The following is a 16,895-nucleotide window of genomic DNA, read 5'->3' on the forward strand; positions in this document are numbered from 1 at the left end:
CTCTCGCGCTCTTTATAGCGCCGCTGATCCCACTCCGCTCACTGTTCCTCTCGCGCTCTTTATAGCGCCGCTGATCCCGCTCCTCTCACTGCTCCTCTCGTGCTCTTTATATCATCACTGACCACGCTCCTCTCGCGCTCTTTATAGCGCCACTGACCACGCTCCACTCACTGCTCCTATCGCGCTCTTTATAGCGCCACTGACCACGCTCCACTCACTGCTCCTCTCGCGCTCTTTATATCATCACTGACCACGCTCCTCTCGCGCTCTTTATAGCGCCACTGACCACGCTCCACTCACTGCTCCTATCGCGCTCTTTATAGCGCCACTGACCACGCTCCTCTCACTGGTCCTCTCGCGCTCTTTATAGCGCCGCTGATCCCACTCCTCTCACGCTCTTCAGAGCGCCACTGACCACGCTCCACTCACTGCTCCTATCGCGCTCTTTATAGCGCCACTGACCACGCTCCACTCACTGCTCCTATCGCGCTCTTTATAGCGCCACTGACCACGCTCCTCTCACTGGTCCTCTCGCGCTCTTTATAGCGCCGCTGATCCCGCTCCTCTCACGCTCTTCAGAGCGCCACTGACCACGCTCCACTCACTGCTCCTCTCGCGCTCTTTATAGCGCCGCTGATCCCGTTTCTCTCACTGCTCCTCTCGCGCTCTTCAGAGCGCCGCTGATCCCGCTCGTCTCACTGCTCCTCTCGCGCTCTTTATAGCGTCGCTGATCCCGCTCTTCTCACTGCTCCTCTTGCGCTCTTTATAGCGCCGCTGATCCCGTTTCTCTCACTGCTCCTCTCGCGCTCTTCAGAGCGCCGCTGATCCCGCTCTTCTCACTGCTCCTCTTGCGCTCTTTATAGCGCCGCTGATCCCGTTTCTCTCACTGTTCCTCTCGCGCTCTTTATAGCGCAGCTGATCCCGCTCCTCTCACGCTCTTCAGAGCGCCACTGATCACGCTCCTCTCACTGCTCCTCTCGCGCTCTTTATATCGCCACTGACCACGCTCCACTCACTGCTCCTCTTGCGCTCTTTATAGCGCCGCTGATCCCGCTCCGATCACTGCTCCTCTCGTGCTCTTTATAGCGTCGGTGATCCCACTCCGCTCACTGCTCCTCTCGCGCTCTTTATAGCGTCGGTGATCCCGCTCCGCTCACTGCTCCTCTCGTGCTCTTTATAGCGCCGCTGATCCCACTCCTCTCACTGTTCCCCTCGCACTCTTTATAGCGCCGCTGATCCCGCTCCTCTCACGCTCTTTATAGCGCCGCTGACCCCGCTCCCCTCACTGCTCCTCTCGCGCTCTTTATATCGCCACTGACCACACTCCCCTCACTGCTCCTCTCACACTCTTTATAGCGTTGCTGATCCCACTCCTCTCACTGTTCCTCTCGCACTCTTTATAGCGCCGCTGATCCCGCTCCACTCACTGCTCCTCTCGCGCTCTTTATACCGCTGCTGATCCCACTCCTCTCACTGTTCCTCTCGCACTCTTTATAGCGGCACTGATCCCGTTCCGCTCACTGCTCCTCTCACGCTCTTTATAGCGCCGCTGATCCCGCACCACTCACTGCTCCTCTCACGTTCTTTATAGCGCCACTGATCGCACTCCTCTCACTGTTCCTCTCGCACTCTTTATAGCGCCGCTGATCCCGTGCCCCTCACTGATCCTCTCGCACTCTTTATAGAGTCGCTGATCCCGCTTCACTCACTGCTCCTCTCGTGCTCTTTATAGCATCGCTGATCCCGTGCCTCTCACTGCTCCTCTCGCGCTCTTTATAGCGCCACTGATCCCGCTCCTCTCGCGCTCTTTATAGCGCCGCTGACCATGCTCCTCTCACTGGTCCTCTCGCGCTCTTTATAGCGCCACTGACCACGCTCCACTCCCTGCTCCTCTCGCGCTCTTTATAACGCCACTGATCCCGCTCCTCTCGCGCTCTTTATAGCGCCACTGACCACGCTCCACTCACTGCTCCTCTCGCGCTCTTTATAGCGCCACTGACCACGCTCCTCTCACTGCTCCTCTTGCGCTCTTTATAGCGCCACTGATCCCGCTCATCTCACTGCTCCTCTCGTGCTCTTTATAGCGCCGCTGATCCCGCTCCGCTCACTGCTCCTCTCGCACTCTTTATAGCGCCGTTGAGCCCGCTCCTCTCACTGCTCCTCTCGCGCTATTTATAGCGCCGCTGATCCCGCTCCTCTCACTGCTCCTCTCGCGCACTTTATAGCGCCGCTGATCCCACTCCTCTCACTGCTCCTCTCGCGCTCTTTATAGCGTCACTGACCACGCTCCGCTCACTGCTCCTCTCGCGCTCTTTATAGCGCCGCTGATCGCGCTCCACTCACTGCTCCTCTCGCGCTCTTCAAAGCGCCACCGACCACGCTGCACTCACTGCTCCTCTCGTGCTCTTCAGAGCGCCGCTGATCCCGCTCACTCACTGCTCCTCTCGCGCTCTTTATAGCGCCGCTGAACCCGTTTCACTCACTGCTCCTCTCGCGCTCTTTATAGCGCCGCTGATCCCGCTCCCCTCACTGCTCCTCTCGCGCTCTTTATAGCGCCGCTGAACCCGTTTCTCTCACTGCTCCTCTCGCGCTCTTTATAGCGTCGCTGATCCCGCTCCACTCACTGCTCCTCTCGCGCTCTTTATAGCGTCGCTGATCCCGCTCCTCTCACTGCTCCTCTCGCTCTCTTTATAGCGCCGCTGATCCCGCTCCTCTCACGCTCTTAAGACCGCCGCTGATCCCGCTGCTCTTACTGCTCCTCTCGCGCTCTTTATTGCGCCGCTGATCCCACTCCTCTCACTGTTCCTCTCGCGCTCTTTATAGCGCCGCTGATCCCGCTCCTCTCACGCTCTTAAGACCGCCGCTGATCCCGCTCCACTCACTGCTCCTCTCGCACTCTTTATAGCGTCGGTGATCCCGCTCCGCTCACTGCTCCTCTCGTGCTCTTTATAGCGCCGCTGATCCCACTCCTCTCACTGTTCCCCTCGCACTCTTTATAGCGCCGCTGATCCCGCTCCTCTCACGCTCTTTATGGCGCCGCTGACCCCGCTCCTCTCACTGCTCCTCTCGCACTCTTTATATCGCCACTGACCACGCTCCACTCACTGCTCCTCTTGCGCTCTTTATAGCGCCGCTGATCCCGCTCCGATCACTGCTCCTCTCGTGCTCTTTATAGCGTCGCTGATCCCGCTCCACTCACTGCTCCTCTCGCGCTCTTTATAGCGTCGCTGATCCCGCTCCTCTCACTGCTCCTCTCGCTCTCTTTATAGCGCCGCTGATCCCGCTCCTCTCACGCTCTTAAGACCGCCGCTGATCCCGCTGCTCTCACTGCTCCTGTCGCGCTCTTTATTGCGCCACTGATCCCACTCCTCTCACTGTTCCTCTCGCGCTCTTTATAGCGCCGCTGATCCCGCTCCTCTCACGCTCTTAAGACCGCCGCTGATCCCGCTCCACTCACTGCTCCTCTCGCACTCTTTATAGCGTCGCTGATCCCGCTCCTCTCGCGCTCTTTATAGCGTCACTGACCACGCTCCTCTCACTGGTCCTCTCGCGCTCTTTATAGCGCCGCTGATCCCACTCCGCTCACTGTTCCTCTCGCGCTCTTTATAGCGCCGCTGATCCCGCTCCTCTCACTGCTCCTCTCGTGCTCTTTATATCATCACTGACCACGCTCCTCTCGCGCTCTTTATAGCGCCACTGACCACGCTCCACTCACTGCTCCTATCGCGCTCTTTATAGCGCCACTGACCACGCTCCACTCACTGCTCCTCTCGCGCTCTTTATATCATCACTGACCACGCTCCTCTCGCGCTCTTTATAGCGCCACTGACCACGCTCCACTCACTGCTCCTATCGCGCTCTTTATAGCGCCACTGACCACGCTCCACTCACTGCTCCTCTCGCGCTCTTTATATCATCACTGACCACGCTCCTCTCGCGCTCTTTATAGCGCCACTGACCACGCTCCACTCACTGCTCCTATCGCGCTCTTTATAGCGCCACTGACCACGCTCCTCTCACTGTTCCTCTCGCGCTATTTATAGCGCCGCTGATCCCGCTCCTCTCACGCTCTTCAGAGCGCCACTGACCACGCTCCACTCACTGCTCCTCTCGCGCTCTTTATAGCGCCGCTGATCCCGTTTCTCTCACTGCTCCTCTCGCGCTCTTCAGAGCGCCGCTGATCCCGCTCGTCTCACTGCTCCTCTCGCGCTCTTTATAGCGTCGCTGATCCCGCTCTTCTCACTGCTCCTCTTGCGCTCTTTATAGCGCCGCTGATCCCGTTTCTCTCACTTCTCCTCTCGCGCTCTTCAGAGCGCCGCTGATCCCGCTCTTCTCACTGCTCCTCTTGCGCTCTTTATAGCGCCGCTGATCCCGTTTCTCTCACTGTTCCTCTCGCGCTCTTTATAGCGCCGCTGATCCCGCTCCTCTCACGCTCTTCAGAGCACCACTGACCACGCTCCTCTCACTGCTCCTCTCGCGCTCTTTATATCGCTACTGACCACGCTCCACTCACTGCTCCTCTTGCGCTCTTTATAGCGCCGCTGATCCCGCTCCGATCACTGCTCCTCTCGTGCTCTTTATAGCGTCGGTGATCCCACTCCGCTCACTGCTCCTCTCGCGCTCTTTATAGCGTCGGTGATCCCGCTCCGCTCACTGCTCCTCTCGTGCTCTTTATAGCGCCGCTGATCCCACTCCTCTCACTGTTCCCCTCGCACTCTTTATAGCGCCGCTGATCCCGCTCCTCTCACGCTCTTTATAGCGCCGCTGACCCCGCTCCTCTCACTGCTCCTCTCGCGCTCTTTATATCGCCACTGACCACGCTCCACTCACTGCTCCTCTTGCGCTCTTTATAGCGCCGCTGATCCCGCTCCGATCACTGCTCCTCTCGTGCTCTTTATAGCGTCGCTGATCCCGCTCCACTCACTGCTCCTCTCGCGCTCTTTATAGCGTCGCTGATCCCGCTCCTCTCACTGCTCCTCTCGCTCTCTTTATAGCGCCGCTGATCCCGCTCCTCTCACGCTCTTAAGACCGCCGCTGATCCCGCTGCTCTCACAGCTCCTGTCGCGCTCTTTATTGCGCCGCTGATCCCACTCCTCTCACTGTTCCTCTCGCGCTCTTTATAGCGCCGCTGATCCCGCTCCTCTCACGCTCTTAAGACTGCCGCTGATCCCGCTCCACTCACTGCTCCTCTCGCACTCTTTATAGCGTCGCTGATCCCGCTCCTCTCGCGCTCTTTATAGCGTCACTGACCACGCTCCTCTCACTGGTCCTCTCGCGCTCTTTATAGCGCCGCTGATCCCACTCCGCTCACTGTTCCTCTCGCGCTCTTTATAGCGCCGCTGATCCCGCTCCTCTCACTGCTCCTCTCGTGCTCTTTATATCATCACTGACCACGCTCCTCTCGCGCTCTTTATAGCGCCACTGACCACGCTCCACTCACTGCTCCTATCGCGCTCTTTATAGCGCCACTGACCACGCTCCACTCACTGCTCCTCTCGCGCTCTTTATATCATCACTGACCACGCTCCTCTCGCGCTCTTTATAGCGCCACTGACCACGCTCCACTCACTGCTCCTATCGCGCTCTTTATAGCGCCACTGACCACGCTCCTCTCACTGGTCCTCTCGCGCTCTTTATAGCGCCGCTGATCCCACTCCTCTCACGCTCTTCAGAGCGCCACTGACCACGCTCCACTCACTGCTCCTATCGCGCTCTTTATAGCGCCACTGACCACGCTCCACTCACTGCTCCTATCGCGCTCTTTATAGCGCCACTGACCACGCTCCTCTCACTGGTCCTCTCGCGCTCTTTATAGCGCCGCTGATCCCGCTCCTCTCACGCTCTTCAGAGCGCCACTGACCACGCTCCACTCACTGCTCCTCTCGCGCTCTTTATAGCGCCGCTGATCCCGTTTCTCTCACTGCTCCTCTCGCGCTCTTCAGAGCGCCGCTGATCCCGCTCGTCTCACTGCTCCTCTCGCGCTCTTTATAGCGTCGCTGATCCCGCTCTTCTCACTGCTCCTCTTGCGCTCTTTATAGCGCCGCTGATCCCGTTTCTCTCACTGCTCCTCTCGCGCTCTTCAGAGCGCCGCTGATCCCGCTCTTCTCACTGCTCCTCTTGCGCTCTTTATAGCGCCGCTGATCCCGTTTCTCTCACTGTTCCTCTCGCGCTCTTTATAGCGCAGCTGATCCCGCTCCTCTCACGCTCTTCAGAGCGCCACTGATCACGCTCCTCTCACTGCTCCTCTCGCGCTCTTTATATCGCCACTGACCACGCTCCACTCACTGCTCCTCTTGCGCTCTTTATAGCGCCGCTGATCCCGCTCCGATCACTGCTCCTCTCGTGCTCTTTATAGCGTCGGTGATCCCGCTCCGCTCACTGCTCCTCTCGCGCTCTTTATAGCGTCGGTGATCCCGCTCCGCTCACTGCTCCTCTCGTGCTCTTTATAGCGCCGCTGATCCCACTCCTCTCACTGTTCCCCTCGCACTCTTTATAGCGCCGCTGATCCCGCTCCTCTCACGCTCTTTATAGCGCCGCTGACCCCGCTCCCCTCACTGCTCCTCTCGCGCTCTTTATATCGCCACTGACCACGCTCCACTCACTGCTCCTCTTGCGCTCTTTATAGCGCCGCTGATCCCGCTCCGATCACTGCTCCTCTCGTGCTCTTTATAGCGTCGCTGATCCCGCTCCACTCACTGCTCCTCTCGCGCTCTTTATAGCGTCGCTGATCCCGCTTCTCTCACTGCTCCTCTCGCTCTCTTTATAGCGCCGCTGATCCCGCTCCTCTCACGCTCTTAAGACCGCCGCTGATCCCGCTGCTCTCACAGCTCCTGTCGCGCTCTTTATTGCGCCGCTGATCCCACTCCTCTCACTGTTCCTCTCGCGCTCTTTATAGCGCCGCTGACCCCGCTCCTCTCACGCTCTTAAGACCGCCGCTGATCCCGCTCCACTCACTGCTCCTCTCGCACTCTTTATAGCGTCGCTGATCCCGCTCCTCTCACGCTCTTTATAGCGTCACTGACCACGCTCCTCTCACTGGTCCTCTCGCGCTCTTTATAGCGCCGCTGATCCCACTCCGCTCACTGTTCCTCTCGCGCTCTTTATAGCGCCGCTGATCCCGCTCCTCTCACTGCTCCTCTCGTGCTCTTTATATCATCACTGACCACGCTCCTCTCGCGCTCTTTATAGCGCCACTGACCACGCTCCACTCACTGCTCCTATCGCGCTCTTTATAGCGCCACTGACCACGCTCCACTCACTGCTCCTCTCGCGCTCTTTATATCATCACTGACCACGCTCCTCTCGCGCTCTTTATAGCGCCACTGACCACGCTCCACTCACTGCTCCTATCGCGCTCTTTATAGCGCCACTGACCACGCTCCTCTCACTGGTCCTCTCGCGCTCTTTATAGCGCCGCTGATCCCACTCCGCTCACTGTTCCTCTCGCGCTCTTTATAGCGCCACTGACCACGCTCCACTCACTGCTCCTATCGCGCTCTTTATAGCGCCACTGACCACGCTCCTCTCACTGTTCCTCTCGCGCTCTTTATAGCGCCGCTGATCCCGCTCCTCTCACGCTCTTCAGAGCGCCACTGACCACGCTCCACTCACTGCTCCTCTCGCGCTCTTTATAGCGCCGCTGATCCCGTTTCTCTCACTGCTCCTCTCGCGCTCTTCAGAGCGCCGCTGATCCCGCTCGTCTCACTGCTCCTCTCGCGCTCTTTATAGCATCGCTGATCCCGCTCTTCTCACTGCTCCTCTTGCGCTCTTTATAGCGCCGCTGATCCCGTTTCTCTCACTGCTCCTCTCGCGCTCTTCAGAGCGCCGCTGATCCCGCTCTTCTCACTGCTCCTCTTGCGCTCTTTATAGCGCCGCTGATCCCGTTTCTCTCACTGTTCCTCTCGCGCTCTTTATAGCGCAGCTGATCCCGCTCCTCTCACGCTCTTCAGAGCGCCACTGACCACGCTCCTCTCACTGCTCCTCTCGCGCTCTTTATATCGCCACTGACCACGCTCCACTCACTGCTCCTCTTGCGCTCTTTATAGCGCCGCTGATCCCGCTCCGATCACTGCTCCTCTCGTGCTCTTTATAGCGTCGGTGATCCCACTCCGCTCACTGCTCCTCTCGCGCTCTTTATAGCGTCGGTGATCCCGCTCCGCTCACTGCTCCTCTCGTGCTCTTTATAGCGCCGCTGATCCCACTCCTCTCACTGTTCCCCTCGCACTCTTTATAGCGCCGCTGATCCCGCTCCTCTCACGCTCTTTATAGCGCCGCTGACCCCGCTCCTCTCACTGCTCCTCTCGCGCTCTTTATATCGCCACTGACCACGCTCCACTCACTGCTCCTCTTGCGCTCTTTATAGCGCCGCTGATCCCGCTCCGATCACTGCTCCTCTCGTGCTCTTTATAGCGTCGCTGATCCCGCTCCACTCACTGCTCCTCTCGCGCTCTTTATAGCGTCGCTGATCCCGCTCCTCTCACTGCTCCTCTCGCTCTCTTTATAGCGCCGCTGATCCCGCTCCTCTCACGCTCTTAAGACCGCCGCTGATCCCGCTGCTCTCACTGCTCCTGTCGCGCTCTTTATTGCGCCGCTGATCCCACTCCTCTCACTGTTCCTCTCGCGCTCTTTATAGCGCCGCTGATCCCGCTCCTCTCACGCTCTTAAGACCGCCGCTGATCCCGCTCCACTCACTGCTCCTCTCGCACTCTTTATAGCGTCACTGATCCCGCTCCTCTCGCGCTCTTTATAGCGTCACTGACCACGCTCCTCTCACTGGTCCTCTCGCGCTCTTTATAGCGCCGCTGATCCCACTCCGCTCACTGTTCCTCTCGCGCTCTTTATAGCGCCGCTGATCCCGCTCCTCTCACTGCTCCTCTCGTGCTCTTTATATCATCACTGACCACGCTCCTCTCGCGCTCTTTATAGCGCCACTGACCACGCTCCACTCACTGCTCCTATCGCGCTCTTTATAGCGCCACTGACCACGCTCCACTCACTGCTCCTCTCGCGCTGTTTATATCATCACTGACCACGCTCCTCTCGCGCTCTTTATAGCGCCACTGACCACGCTCCTCTCACTGGTCCTCTCGCGCTCTTTATAGCGCCGCTGATCCCACTCCGCTCACTGTTCCTCTCGCGCTCTTTATAGCGCCACTGACCACGCTCCACTCACTGCTCCTATCGCGCTCTTTATAGCGCCACTGACCACGCTCCTCTCACTGTTCCTCTCGCGCTCTTTATAGCGCCGCTGATCCCGCTCCTCTCACGCTCTTCAGAGCGCCACTGACCACGCTCCACTCACTGCTCCTCTCGCGCTCTTTATAGCGCCGCTGATCCCGTTTCTCTCACTGCTCCTCTCGCGCTCTTCAGAGCGCCGCTGATCCCGCTCGTCTCACTGCTCCTCTTGCGCTCTTTATAGCGCCGCTGATCCCGTTTCTCTCACTGCTCCTCTCGCGCTCTTCAGAGCGCCGCTGATCCCGCTCTTCTCACTGCTCCTCTTGCGCTCTTTATAGCGCCGCTGATCCCGTTTCTCTCACTGTTCCTCTCGCGCTCTTTATAGCGCCACTGATCCCGCTCCTCTCACGCTCTTCAGAGCGCCACTGACCATGCTCCTCTCACTGCTCCTCTCGCGCTCTTTATATCGCCACTGACCACGCTCCACTCACTGCTCCTCTTGCGCTCTTTATAGCGCCGCTGATCCCGCTCCGATCACTGCTCCTCTCGTGCTCTTTATAGCGTCGGTGATCCCACTCCGCTCACTGCTCCTCTCGCGCTCTTTATAGCGTCGGTGATCCCGCTCCGCTCACTGCTCCTCTCGTGCTCTTTATAGCGCCGCTGATCCCACTCCTCTCACTGTTCCCCTCGCACTCTTTATAGCGCCGCTGATCCCGCTCCTCTCACGCTCTTTATAGCGCCGCTGACCCCGCTCAGCTCACTGCTCCTCTCGTGCTCTTTATAGCGCCGCTGATCCCGCTCCTCTCACTGCACCTCTCGCGCTCTTTATAGCGCCGCTGATCCCGCTCCACTCACTGCTCCTCTCGTGATCTTTATCGCGCCACTGATCCCGCTCCTCTCACTGCTCCTCTCGCACTCTTTATAGCGCCGCTGATCCCGCTCCTCTCACTGCTCCTCTCGTGCTCGTTATAGCGCCACTGATCCCGCTCCTCTCGCACTCTTTGTAGCGCCGCTGACCACGCTCCACTCACTGCTCCTCTCGCGCTTTTTATAGCGCCACTGATCCCGCTCCTCTCGCACTCTTTATAGCGCCGCTGACCACGCTCCTCTCACTGTTCCTATCGCGCTCTTTATAGCGTAGCTGATCCCGCTCTTCTCGCACTCTTTATAGCGCCGCTGACCATGCTTCTCTCACTGCTCCTCTCGCGCTTTTTATAACGCCGCTGATCGCGCTCCTCTCGCGCTCTTTATAGCGCCGCTGAGCACACTCCAATCACTGCTCCTCTCGTGCTCTTCATAGCGCCGCTGACCACGCTCTTCTCACTGCTCCTCTCGTGCTCTTTATAGCTTCGCTGATCGCGCTTCGCTCACTGCTCCTCTCGTGCTCTTTATAGCGTCACTGATCCCGCTCCACTCACTGCTCCTCTCGCACTCTTTATAGCGCCGCTGATACCGCTCTTCTCAGTGCTCCTCTCGTGCTCTTTATAGCGTCGCTGATCCTGCTTCGCTCACTGCTATCGCGCTCTTTATAGCGCCACTGATCCCGCTCCTCTCGCACTCTTTATAGCGTTGCTGACCACGCTCCGCTCACTGCTCCTCTCGCGCTCTTTACAGCGCCGCTGATCCCGCTCCGCTCACTGCTCCTCTCGCGCTCTTTATAGCGCCGTTGAGCCCGCTCCTCTCACTGCTCCTCTCGCGCTATTTATAGCGCCGCTGATCCCGCTCCTCTCACTGCTCCTCTCGCGCTCTTTATAGCGCCGCTGATCCCACTCCTCTCACTGCTCCTCTCGCGCTCTTTATAGCGTCACTGACCACGCTCCGCTCACTGCTCCTCTCGCGCTCTTTAGAGCGCCACTGACAACGCTCCTCTCACTGTTCCTCTCGCGCTCTTTATAGCGCCGCTGATCGCGCTCCACTCACTGCTCCTCTCGCGCGCTTCAGAGCGCCACCGACCACGCTCCTCTCACTGTTCCTCTCGCGCTCTTTATAGCGCCGCTGATCGCGCTCCACTCACTGCTCCTCTCGCACTCTTTATAGCTTCGGTGATCCCGCTCCGCTCACTGCTCCTCTCGTGCTCTTTATAGCGCCGCTGATCCCACTCCTCTCACTGTTCCCCTCGCACTCTTTATAGCGCCGCTGATCCCGCTCCTCTCACGCTCTTTATAGCGCCGCTGACCCCGCTCCTCTCACTGCTCCTCTCGTGCTCTTTATAGCGTCGCTGATCCCGCTCCACTCACTGCTCCTCTCGCGCTCTTTATAGCGTCGCTGATCCCGCTCCTCTCACTGCTCCTCTCGCTCTCTTTATAGCGCCGCTGATCCCGCTCCTCTCACGCTCTTAAGACCGCCGCTGATCCCGCTGCTCTCACTGCTCCTGTCGCGCTCTTTATTGCGCCGCTGATCCCACTCCTCTCACTGTTCCTCTCGCGCTCTTTATAGCGCCGCTGATCCCGCTCCTCTCACGCTCTTAAGACCGCCGCTGATCCCGCTCCACTCACTGCTCCTCTCGCACTCTTTATAGCGTCGCTGATCCCGCTCCTCTCGCGCTCTTTATAGCGTCACTGACCACGCTCCTCTCACTGGTCCTCTCGCGCTCTTTATAGCGCCGCTGATCCCACTCCGCTCACTGTTCCTCTCGCGCTCTTTATAGCGCCGCTGATCCCGCTCCTCTCACTGCTCCTCTCGTGCTCTTTATATCATCACTGACCACGCTCCTCTCGCGCTCTTTATAGCGCCACTGACCACGCTCCACTCACTGCTCCTATCGCGCTCTTTATAGCGCCACTGACCACGCTCCACTCACTGCTCCTCTCGCGCTCTTTATATCATCACTGACCACGCTCCTCTCGCGCTCTTTATAGCGCCACTGACCACGCTCCACTCACTGCTCCTATCGCGCTCTTTATAGCGCCACTGACCACGCTCCTCTCACTGTTCCTCTCGCGCTATTTATAGCGCCGCTGATCCCGCTCCTCTCACGCTCTTCAGAGCGCCACTGACCACGCTCCACTCACTGCTCCTCTCGCGCTCTTTATAGCGCCGCTGATCCCGTTTCTCTCACTGCTCCTCTCGCGCTCTTCAGAGCGCCGCTGATCCCGCTCGTCTCACTGCTCCTCTCGCGCTCTTTATAGCGTCGCTGATCCCGCTCTTCTCACTGCTCCTCTTGCGCTCTTTATAGCGCCGCTGATCCCGTTTCTCTCACTTCTCCTGTCGCGCTCTTCAGAGCGCCGCTGATCCCGCTCTTCTCACTGCTCCTCTTGCGCTCTTTATAGCGCCGCTGATCCCGTTTCTCTCACTGTTCCTCTCGCGCTCTTTATAGCGCCGCTGATCCCGCTCCTCTCACGCTCTTCAGAGCACCACTGACCACGCTCCTCTCACTGCTCCTCTCGCGCTCTTTATATCGCTACTGACCACGCTCCACTCACTGCTCCTCTTGCGCTCTTTATAGCGCCGCTGATCCCGCTCCGATCACTGCTCCTCTCGTGCTCTTTATAGCGTCGGTGATCCCACTCCGCTCACTGCTCCTCTCGCGCTCTTTATAGCGTCGGTGATCCCGCTCCGCTCACTGCTCCTCTCGTGCTCTTTATAGCGCCGCTGATCCCACTCCTCTCACTGTTCCCCTCGCACTCTTTATAGCGCCGCTGATCCCGCTCCTCTCACGCTCTTTATAGCGCCGCTGACCCCGCTCCTCTCACTGCTCCTCTCGCGCTCTTTATATCGCCACTGACCACGCTCCACTCACTGCTCCTCTTGCGCTCTTTATAGCGCCGCTGATCCCGCTCCGATCACTGCTCCTCTCGTGCTCTTTATAGCGTCGCTGATCCCGCTCCACTCACTGCTCCTCTCGCGCTCTTTATAGCGTCGCTGATCCCGCTCCTCTCACTGCTCCTCTCGCTCTCTTTATAGCGCCGCTGATCCCGCTCCTCTCACGCTCTTAAGACCGCCGCTGATCCCGCTGCTCTCACAGCTCCTGTCGCGCTCTTTATTGCGCCGCTGATCCCACTCCTCTCACTGTTCCTCTCGCGCTCTTTATAGCGCCGCTGATCCCGCTCCTCTCACGCTCTTAAGACCGCCGCTGATCCCGCTCCACTCACTGCTCCTCTCGCACTCTTTATAGCGTCGCTGATCCCGCTCCTCTCGCGCTCTTTATAGCGTCACTGACCACGCTCCTCTCACTGGTCCTCTCGCGCTCTTTATAGCGCCGCTGATCCCACTCCGCTCACTGTTCCTCTCGCGCTCTTTATAGCGCCGCTGATCCCGCTCCTCTCACTGCTCCTCTCGTGCTCTTTATATCATCACTGACCACGCTCCTCTCGCGCTCTTTATAGCGCCACTGACCACGCTCCACTCACTGCTCCTATCGCGCTCTTTATAGCGCCACTGACCACGCTCCACTCACTGCTCCTCTCGCGCTCTTTATATCATCACTGACCACGCTCCTCTCGCGCTCTTTATAGCGCCACTGACCACGCTCCACTCACTGCTCCTATCGCGCTCTTTATAGCGCCACTGACCACGCTCCTCTCACTGGTCCTCTCGCGCTCTTTATAGCGCCGCTGATCCCACTCCTCTCACGCTCTTCAGAGCGCCACTGACCACGCTCCACTCACTGCTCCTATCGCGCTCTTTATAGCGCCACTGACCACGCTCCACTCACTGCTCCTATCGCGCTCTTTATAGCGCCACTGACCACGCTCCTCTCACTGGTCCTCTCGCGCTCTTTATAGCGCCGCTGATCCCGCTCCTCTCACGCTCTTCAGAGCGCCACTGACCACGCTCCACTCACTGCTCCTCTCGCGCTCTTTATAGCGCCGCTGATCCCGTTTCTCTCACTGCTCCTCTCGCGCTCTTCAGAGCGCCGCTGATCCCGCTCGTCTCACTGCTCCTCTCGCGCTCTTTATAGCGTCGCTGATCCCGCTCTTCTCACTGCTCCTCTTGCGCTCTTTATAGCGCCGCTGATCCCGTTTCTCTCACTGCTCCTCTCGCGCTCTTCAGAGCGCCGCTGATCCCGCTCTTCTCACTGCTCCTCTTGCGCTCTTTATAGCGCCGCTGATCCCGTTTCTCTCACTGTTCCTCTCGCGCTCTTTATAGCACAGCTGATCCCGCTCCTCTCACGCTCTTCAGAGCGCCACTGACCACGCTCCTCTCACTGCTCCTCTCGCGCTCTTTATATCGCCACTGACCACGCTCCACTCACTGCTCCTCTTGCGCTCTTTATAGCGCCGCTGATCCCGCTCCGATCACTGCTCCTCTCGTGCTCTTTATAGCGTCGGTGATCCCACTCCGCTCACTGCTCCTCTCGCGCTCTTTATAGCGTCGGTGATCCCGCTCCGCTCACTGCTCCTCTCGTGCTCTTTATAGCGCCGCTGATCCCACTCCTCTCACTGTTCCCCTCGCACTCTTTATAGCGCCGCTGATCCCGCTCCTCTCACGCTCTTTATAGCGCCGCTGACCCCGCTCCCCTCACTGCTCCTCTCGCGCTCTTTATATCGCCACTGACCACGCTCCACTCACTGCTCCTCTTGCGCTCTTTATAGCGCCGCTGATCCCGCTCCGATCACTGCTCCTCTCGTGCTCTTTATAGCGTCGCTGATCCCGCTCCACTCACTGCTCCTCTCGCGCTCTTTATAGCGTCGCTGATCCCGCTCCTCTCACTGCTCCTCTCGCTCTCTTTATAGCGCCGCTGATCCCGCTCCTCTCACGCTCTTAAGACCGCCGCTGATCCCGCTGCTCTCACAGCTCCTGTCGCGCTCTTTATTGCGCCGCTGATCCCACTCCTCTCACTGTTCCTCTCGCGCTCTTTATAGCGCCGCTGACCCCGCTCCTCTCACGCTCTTAAGACCGCCGCTGATCCCGCTCCACTCACTGCTCCTCTCGCACTCTTTATAGCGTCGCTGATCCCGCTCCTCTCACGCTCTTTATAGCGTCACTGACCACGCTCCTCTCACTGGTCCTCTCGCGCTCTTTATAGCGCCGCTGATCCCACTCCGCTCACTGTTCCTCTCGCGCTCTTTATAGCGCCGCTGATCCCGCTCCTCTCACTGCTCCTCTCGTGCTCTTTATATCATCACTGACCACGCTCCTCTCGCGCTCTTTATAGCGCCATGACCACGCTCCACTCACTGCTCCTATCGCGCTCTTTATAGCGCCACTGACCACGCTCCACTCACTGCTCCTCTCGCGCTCTTTATATCATCACTGACCACGCTCCTCTCGCGCTCTTTATAGCGCCACTGACCACGCTCCACTCACTGCTCCTATCGCGCTCTTTATAGCGCCACTGACCACGCTCCTCTCACTGGTCCTCTCGCGCTCTTTATAGCGCCGCTGATCCCACTCCGCTCACTGTTCCTCTCGCGCTCTTTATAGCGCCACTGACCACGCTCCACTCACTGCTCCTATCGCGCTCTTTATAGCGCCACTGACCACGCTCCTCTCACGCTCTTCAGAGCGCCACTGACCACGCTCCACTCACTGCTCCTCTCGCGCTCTTTATAGCGCCGCTGATCCCGTTTCTCTCACTGCTCCTCTCGCGCTCTTCAGAGCGCCGCTGATCCCGCTCGTCTCACTGCTCCTCTCGCGCTCTTTATAGCATCGCTGATCCCGCTCTTCTCACTGCTCCTCTTGCGCTCTTTATAGCGCCGCTGATCCCGTTTCTCTCACTGCTCCTCTCGCGCTCTTCAGAGCGCCGCTGATCCCGCTCTTCTCACTGCTCCTCTTGCGCTCTTTATAGCGCCGCTGATCCCGTTTCTCTCACTGTTCCTCTCGCGCTCTTTATAGCGCAGCTGATCCCGCTCCTCTCACGCTCTTCAGAGCGCCACTGACCACGCTCCTCTCACTGCTCCTCTCGCGCTCTTTATATCGCCACTGACCACGCTCCACTCACTGCTCCTCTTGCGCTCTTTATAGCGCTGCTGATCCCGCTCCGATCACTGCTCCTCTCGTGCTCTTTATAGCGTCGGTGATCCCACTCCGCTCACTGCTCCTCTCGCGCTCTTTATAGCGTCGGTGATCCCGCTCCGCTCACTGCTCCTCTCGTGCTCTTTATAGCGCCGCTGATCCCACTCCTCTCACTGTTCCCCTCGCACTCTTTATAGCGCCGCTGATCCCGCTCCTCTCACGCTCTTTATAGCGCCGCTGACCCCGCTCCTCTCACTGCTCCTCTCGCGCTCTTTATATCGCCACTGACCACGCTCCACTCACTGCTCCTCTTGCGCTCTTTATAGCGCCGCTGATCCCGCTCCGATCACTGCTCCTCTCGTGCTCTTTATAGCGTCGCTGATCCCGCTCCACTCACTGCTCCTCTCGCGCTCTTTATAGCGTCGCTGATCCCGCTCCTCTCACTGCTCCTCTCGCTCTCTTTATAGCGCCGCTGATCCCGCTCCTCTCACGCTCTTAAGACCGCCGCTGATCCCGCTGCTCTCACTGCTCCTGTCGCGCTCTTTATTGCGCCGCTGATCCCACTCCTCTCACTGTTCCTCTCGCGCTCTTTATAGCGCCGCTGATCCCGCTCCTCTCACGCTCTTAAGACCGCCGCTGATCCCGCTCCACTCACTGCTCCTCTCGCACTCTTTATAGCGTCGCTGATCCCGCTCCTCTCGCGCTCTTTATAGCGTCACTGACCACGCTCCTCTCACTGGTCCTCTCGCGCTCTTTATAGCGCCGCTGATCCCACTCCGCTCACTGTTCCTCTCGCGCTCTTTATAGCGCCGCTGATCCCGCTC

Source organism: Somniosus microcephalus, chromosome 7 (assembly GCF_052327205.1).
Source record: "Somniosus microcephalus isolate GS21.2 chromosome 7, FLI_Smic_1.0, whole genome shotgun sequence".
In the NCBI taxonomy this organism is placed as follows: Eukaryota; Metazoa; Chordata; class Chondrichthyes; order Squaliformes; family Somniosidae; genus Somniosus; species Somniosus microcephalus.